The sequence below is a fragment of the Drosophila takahashii genome, chromosome 2R (genome assembly GCF_030179915.1).
Source record: "Drosophila takahashii strain IR98-3 E-12201 chromosome 2R, DtakHiC1v2, whole genome shotgun sequence".
NCBI classification, from domain to species: Eukaryota; Metazoa; Arthropoda; class Insecta; order Diptera; family Drosophilidae; genus Drosophila; species Drosophila takahashii.
In genome coordinates this window covers 33077738-33085877 of record NC_091679.1, presented here as the reverse complement: position 1 = coordinate 33085877, position 8140 = coordinate 33077738, and positions in this window count along the sequence as shown.

The window sequence follows — 8140 nt, the reverse complement described above, 5'->3', positions numbered from 1 at the left end:
CATTAGAAATCTCTGTGAAATCCCAGCATTAGCAGCTCGGCTCATGAAAGTTGGCCATAAATTTTCCCCACTAATGCACCGCTTATCACTCAACTGACGAAGGCTAAGAAGCTCTCGCACTGTCTTTGGTCTTACAGGGTGAAATCCAAAACAAAGGAAATCATGTGTTTGTGTATTTTGTTCAATTAAAATAATTAAATACCAAATAAATGTGCGCATGGAACAGCAGCCACAAAAAACTCAAAAATAGATTTTAAATAAGTGCCTCAAGCATGTGCACAAGTTTAGTTTTTTCGCCCGAATATCTTTGTTTACATTGCTTAATTGAAAGTATTTTTCTGCTCCACAGGTTTTTTTATATAGCCTGGTTTGTTTTTATTATACAACAAGAGAGAACGCTATAGTCGGGTGCCCCGACTATCAGATACCCGTTACTCAGCTAAATGGAATGCGAAGGAGATGGAGATAAAAATTTTGATCCGCCGTAACTTTTTAACGAATGGTCCGATTTAAAAAATTTCTTCTACATTTCGATAGGTATTGATAAACACAACAAAACTGCATTTTTACTTTTCCAAAATATTGAAATTTTTAAAATCGTATATTTGCGATTGTGGGCGTTAGAGGGGGCGTGGCACCCTTTTGAAACAAACTTGCGCTGCGTAGGAACTCCTAGAATCTGCATGCAAAATGTCAATCTTCTAGCTTTTATAGTTTCCGAGATCTCAGCGTTCATACAGACAGACAGACAGACAGACAGACAGACAGACAGACAGACAGACGGACAGACAGACGGACAGACGGACATGGCTAGATCGACTCGGCTAGTGATCCTGATCAAGAATATATATAGTTTATAGGGTCGGAAACGCTTCCTTCTACCTGTTACATACTTTTGAACGAATCTAATATACCCTTTTACTCTACGAGTAACGGGTATAAAAAGTAAAGCACATTTTCAATATTGAAAATGTGTAAATTTGTTAATGGGATTTTGTGGGGTCGCATGAATAAAACATTAACCGAATAAAATGTAAAAACGAAATAAAAGAAATCCGAAAAATTTGCCATGCAAATATGTATACACCAAAGCAGACTGGGGAATCATCATGGCATTGGTAATGGTTACCACTTCAAATGCAGCCACAGGCCGCCTCAAATAAATTTTCAAAATTTATCGTGCTCCGTACACATACGTTCACCCCGAAAAAAGCAAATATTTGCAAGGGAGCTAAAAAATCGGAGATTTTTTTAGTTGGAAAGGTTCTGAGGAGGGATTTTCCTTTTGTGGTTTTTAATTTATTGACATATTCTTCGGGAATGGTATAACTTTATCTTTTGGAGGAAATTCGAAAAGTTTTTATTTTGGGAACGCTTATTTGATTGCGTTGGAGAACTTTTTATGCAGGGACAATACAATCCCCTTGGTTAGGTTAGGTTAGAAACGGCTGCCAGACTAACGTCTGACACACTTAGACCTCTGTGGGTCCATTGTGGTACCGTGTGATCTCTTTCCCTTATTTGGGGTCCCCTGTCTATTTTTATACCCGTTACTCGTAGAGTAAAAGGGTATATTGTATTCGTGCAAAAGTATGTAACAGCTAGAAGGAAGCGTTTCCGACCCCATAAAGTATATATATTCTTGATCAGGATCACTAGCCGAGTCGATCTAGCCATGTCCGTCTGTCCGTCTGTCTGTCCGTCTGTCTGTCTGTCTGTCTGTCTGTCTGTCTGTCTGTCTGTATGAACGCTGAGATCTCGGAAACTATAAAAGCTAGAAGATTGGCATTTTGCATGAATATTCTAGGAGCTCCTACGCAGCGCAAGTTTGTTTCCAAAAGGTGCCACGCCCCCTCTAACGCCCACAGTTTTGAAGCTATTATGAAAATAGTAACTGATATGTATTCGCTTCGTCAATACCTATCGATTGGCCAAGTAAAAAATTGCCACGCCCACTCTAACGCCCACAAACCCAATAAACGCTTAAACCTGGCCAGCGCCTACTTTTCCGCCTTTCATGACCAGTAGTACCAATATCTGGCGGTAGATGGCGCAATACAATATACACTAGCGCCATCTAGGAAATGGCATTGGAAAAAATCTGCGTTTTTTTCTGTGGTCACTCTAATTCACATTATGTTAATGCAAATTATTTGAGATGGGGCGCGCATTTTGTCTCTTTTTGCTCGTATACGTTTTTCAGAAGTGCATTTACCTGCGCTAGAAAGAGACGGAAGATGTGCAAGGCAGAATTGAAAGTTCTAGAAAGCCTCTTCTAGAAAGAGATCCCTAGGTAAAAATCGAGCGGCGAAAAACATATAAGAAGGCATATTTCTATTAAGTTGTTTAGCTGAGTAACGGGTATCTAATAGTCGAGGCACTCGACTATAGCGTTCTCTCTTGTTATTTTTCCTCTCGTCCTAGAAAATTTGGATACTTAGCATGTCTTCCACCCGGAAGATTTAACGAAAGAGTTTATACTTTTAAGGTTGATCTCCGATATTTCGGTTAGATCGCTAATGAAGGGTTTTCCTAAGTGTTTCAGCCTTAGTCTGCATAGGGCTGGGCAGAAACATAGGAGATGCTCCACCGTTTCTTCCTCTTCCTCGTCTCTGCAGCTTCTGCAGAAATCATTGTACGGGGCTTTTAGCCTGCCGGCGTGTGTGCCGACTAGCCAGTGGCCTGTAAGGACTCGAACTAGCATACCGCACTCTGTGCGACTAAATTTGAGTAATTCCGATGTTTTTTTACTGTTTATCCCAGGCCAGGTCTGGTGGGTGATACGACACTGCGGTGCATTTTGCCACCTAGTGTTGGCTAGTTTGATGAAGTAGTTTTTGATATTTAGCTTGCAAGTTGCCATGGGCATACCGACACTCTCCTTTTCTGGAAGGAGAGGCATGATGGTGCCTTGCCTGGCTAACTCGTCCGCTATGCAGTTGCCTACGATGTCCCGGTGACCCGGGACCCATATTAGGCTTATAGTAGACTGACTAGCTATCTCGTGGAGAGATATGCGGCAGTCTGCTATTGTTCGGGAGTTGGTGCTTGTCGAATAGATTGATTTAATAGCCGCCTGACTATCACTATATATGTTTATGTGTCTGTCTTGGGTGTTTATGTCCCTTATACAGACGAGTGCTTCTTTTATAGCATGCACTTCCGCTTGGAAGACGCTGCAGTGGTCAGGGAGTCTGAAAGACTGCCTGATCTCTAGTTCTTCGGAGTATATGCCTCCGCCGACGTGTCCGTCTAGTTTGGAGCCGTCTGTATATAAGCAGATAGCGTCTATTGTGCCCGGTCGGCCCCGATCCCATTCTTCCCTACCTGGGATCAGAGCCTCGAAGGGTGTGTGACTATATTCACGGGTTTTACATAGATCCGTTCTTGACGGTATCGATTTGTCATGCTGAAGAATTTTAGCGTGACCGTAGAGCTGGGCTTTCCATTGCCCTGTATCCCTCAGTCGAATAGCTGCCGATTTGGCCCTTTCCATGCCTGCTAAGTCCAGGCTCTGGAGGTTCAAGATCGCATTCAGCGCTTCGTTTGGGGTAGTTCGAAGGGCTCCACTGATACACAAAGCCGCCATTCGCTGTACTTTGTTTAGGGGAGTTAAGATGCATTGTTTTTGTAGAGCGGTCCACCATAGAGCCACCCCGTATAGAAGGATTGGCTTTACCACCGCTGAGTAGATCCAGTTTACAATTTTAGGGGACATGCCCCACCTTAGCCCAATTGCCTTTTTACAGGAGTAAAGTGCAATGGTTGCTTTTTTGATTCTCTCTTGGTTGTTTAGGCCCCAATTGAGCCGCTTTTCTAATACCAACCCCAGGTATCTTGCGTGTTCGCTAAAAGAGAGATTGCAGTTGTTTAGTATGGGTGGGTTGAGTGGAGGGATCTTGTACTTATTCGTAAATAGGACAAGTTCCGTTTTTGAGGGATTTACCCCGAGTCCGTTTATTATCGTCCAGTCTGATAATATTTTTAGCTTTGCGGTCATGAGATCGCAGAGTGTTTGTGGATACTTACCATTAAAGATGATAGCGACATCATCCGCGTATGCTACTACTTTGCAGCCCCCTCCTTCTAGAATTCGCAGTAGTTTATTTACTGCGATATTCCACAGGAGGGGCGATAGTACACCTCCTTGCGGGGTGCCTCTGTTCACTAGTCTAGTCTGGGTTGAGGTCCCTAGAGCGGCCGTAACCATTCTGCTTATCAGCAGTTTATGGATCAGCCTCACCAGTTGGGCCTCCACCCCTAGTTCTGTGAGGGAGTCTGTTATTGCTGTGGGAAGCACGTTGTTGAAAGCTCCCTCTATATCTAGGAAGGCGATCAGTGTGTATTCCTTATTATTGAGTGATTTCTCAATGCTGCTTACCACGACGTGTAACGCCGATTCGGTTGACTTACCTTTGGTGTAGGCATGTTGCGCCTCTGACATTTGTGTCGGGTCGATGGTGGCTCTCAAGTGTAGGCTAATCAGTCTTTCAAAACTCTTTAACAGGAATGATGTCAGGCTTATTGGCCTGAAATCTTTTGCTGTGGTGTGGGTGGCTTTCCCTGCCTTGGGAATGAAGACCACTTTCGTTTCTCGCCATGCTGTTGGTAGTTCTCCTACTGCCAGAATGGTGTGGAAGATTTTACTAAGCCAATTTATAGCTAGCTGGCCAGCTTGTTGGATATGTGCCGGTGTTATTCCGTCTGGTCCCGGTGATTTGTATGGTTTGAAGCTCTGAATGGCCCATTTAATGTTGCGGTCTGATATGAGGAGATCTAGATTGATCTCTTCCCCGCCAATTCTTTCTGGGGGTTGGCCTATATTTTGGCTACCTGGGAAGTGAGCATCTAGAAGTAGGTCTAAGGACTCGTCGCTTGAGTCTGACCAGGATCCATCTGCTTTCTGGAGATAGCCTAAGGGCGCGGCTGTCTTGGAGAGTATTTTCCTGAGCCTTGCAGCATCAGTCGTTTTCTCTATGTCAGAGCAGAACGTTTGCCATGCAGTACGTTTTTCTCTTCTAATGGCCTTTTTGTACAAGGCTAGTTCTAGCTTGTAATGCTGCCAGTTTGCGTCCTCATTTCCTGCCTTTGCTCTGTTAAACAGGCATCTGCAGTTTGATCTGAGGATTGATAGTTGTTGGGTCCACCAGGTGGGTTTTTTCTTCCCTCTTGGTTTCCCTATGGGGCATGCGACTTTGAAGGCCGAGTTGCATGCTTCTGTGAAAGTTTCTACTGTTGTATCTAGCCCTTGTGGGCTTATAATGTTTTCTGGCGGTATCATGGGTAGGATATTCGTCAGAACTTCTTTGTACATGTGCCAGTCGGCCCGTCTAGGATTAGCGAAACCGACCGGCATGGGTGAATCAAGGGACAATATTATTTCTATGTATCTATGGTCAGAGAAGGAGTGTTCGTCTGAGACGAACCAGTTTGTGACTGCACTTACCAGTAAATCTGATACCAACGTTAGATCTATGATCGTTTGGCATGCCTTGGTTATGAAGGTGGGGACATTTCCCCTATTACATAAGAATAAGTTCGAGTTAAGAATAAAGTCAAAGAGAGACTCACCTCTGTCGTTGTTGTTTGGGCAACCCCACTGGGTGTGATGGGCGTTGGCGTCGCAGCCTATTACCAAACCTGTCTTGAGCTCTTCGCATTCCCTTGCCAGTCCTCTGACTAGCGCGTCTGGGGGGTCTTCCTTTTCGAAGGCCATATAGGCCGATAGCAGCCTAACGGAGCCGTGCTGCAGCTCCAGGCTTACTGAGGTGTTATCTCCGTTGCTGTAATTGCGAAGCAGAAATATATTTAGGTGCCTTTTGGCCAAAATGCAGGTTCGAATTTTACCTTCTTTGGGGTCAAGCATTAGCTTATACTCTCTCGTTCCTAGTCCAGCAACCTTGCCTCCTACTACCCAAGGTTCCTGTACTAGGACCACGTCGGCTTCGCCCTTGGCCAGGCGAAGCGATAGGGCAGCGGACGCTGCTTTACTGTGATGAAGGTTTATCTGTAGGAGTCTTAGCGACATCCCCAGTTTTGACCTCCACCACCGTAACGTCGGCCTCCGAGTCGCTCAGGTCCACCTCGTCGATTGCCGGTCCCAACGCTCGCATTTCCCTGCTGAGCGAGGAATCGGTGGAATAGCCGTCCTCCGGCCCTCCAGGTGCTTCTACTTCCTCGGCAAGCACCTGTTCGGCAAGATTGCCCGCGGAGCTTCCGGCAGCGTTTGAGTCGCCCTTGTAGATTTTCATCTGCACTGCGCTAAAACCGAAGTTCAGCTTGCCCCGAGCCGCTTCTATTGGGGCAACTGACTCCTTGTTCAGGACCATAACCGCCTGGTTAACGTCTCCTTCGTGCTCCTCCACCTTGACGACTCTCCAGTCCTTCGTAGGGAGGTGCGGATTGCAGACTTGCAGCATGTAGAGGATGTCCTCCGGGGCCTTCATAGCTGCTGGAAGCCAGATCCGGGCTCGGGGCCTACTAGGGACGTCGCACCAGTCAAGTGCGACAATATTCGCCCCCTCGTAGACCGCACCGAGCTTACTTGCCGCCTGTTTGTATAGATCAGCCGACCGCTTACTATCGCAGGCTACCACTTTGACGCTGCCTTGGTACCATCCCGCGTCCATGCAGCAGGGCGGAGAGCATGGGTTTTCGCGGACCATGCGCAGGCATATTATGGACAGGTGGGACTCCACTGCTTTCCACTTGTTTCTGGGGATCCGTCCTTCTGCGTTTCCCTTATCGATAAGACCGAGTAGGACTCGATCCTTGGTGATCTCCGCGAAGGAGACAGAGGGCTGGACCTTTGATCTCTTCGCCGCAGGTCCGGGTAGCTCGAGGGATCGTTGCCGCTTCGTCTGAGCACCTTCTTGTGTGGGCTTATCCTGCCCATAGTTGGGAAGCACCAATTTTGCCCACTCTACCTTCTTCAGCCATTCTGGCGAAGGTGTGGCAATGTTGCTTCTCGCATGTGAGCGCAGAGTCTGAGCGGCAGTCCTCCTTTCTGCGTAAGTGTACTTAATTGCACCAGTGGTTGGCCCGATCGCCTTGGCAGTGCCTACCGTTGCCGTTGGTGCTATCGCATCTGTGGCGGACGTATCGGCAGCCGGCTTTCTGCCACCCGTCATCCCCAATTTGGGATGCGGCCCTTTCTGGACCGTGCTGGTGTGAGTGTTGGAGCCAGTGCTCGGCGTTTCTGTGGGTTTTTTGAGAGTTCCCGTCTCTTGTTTTTCTTTGTTATTTGTTGATTTGTCCATAATAAATCCCACGAGTTGCGGAGAAGGGGAAAGGTCCACCCGGGCAGAGATCCGCGATGCCCGGGTAAGGCGATAGTTAGAACAGGGGGTCGCCATATCCCTGAGCTCACCGTTCAAGACTGGGCTAGTTTTTGATCCGGGCCCCCAGCCAGGTTGACTCTTGGCACGGTCCGAATTACACCGTAGTCCGGCCCGGAGTGAGATGTTGTGTGGGAGAGGGAGGGGGTAGGTAGTGTGTAGGGTATAGGGTTTGTGTAGAGCAATTATTTAGATGAGGCTGAACAAATCGCATCGTCGGTACTGCTCCGATGCAGAATACCCGCTGGTTGTCCGGGACTGATTATTTGCTGGGGCTTCCGTCCACGATTCCATGGTTTTACTTCCACCACCAGCTTATTCACAGTTAACCTCCAGAAACTAGAGGTCGTTCGCTATCCGCAACCTGCGACCCGCTCGGTGGCCCCAGCTAGGCGGCTTCAGAACCATCTCACCAGTTCTTCAGACCGAGTACAATCCCCTTGAATGTGCCTGCTAATATTCTTTGGTTTTGTTTTTGCTACCCTCGCTGAGAGTACTTGAACTATAAAATAATTTGAAGTTGGATTTTTTCATTTTCCATTTAAATATATTAGAGAAGTATTATATTTAATGATTTTTATTTATGAAATACCTCGATTAATTAGACCTATAAAATTGATTAAATATTATTTTAACAACATTCTTAAAATAATTGCTTTTAATTAATTGGGGTTATTAACTTTTCCAGAACTACATTTAATTTAAAAATAATCATTTTAGTAATTCCTAAGTATTATTCTCGGCAGAAGAGTGTCTTAACATTCACTTTCTTTGAAAGGACCTTTTCCATTATCTCCCCCCAG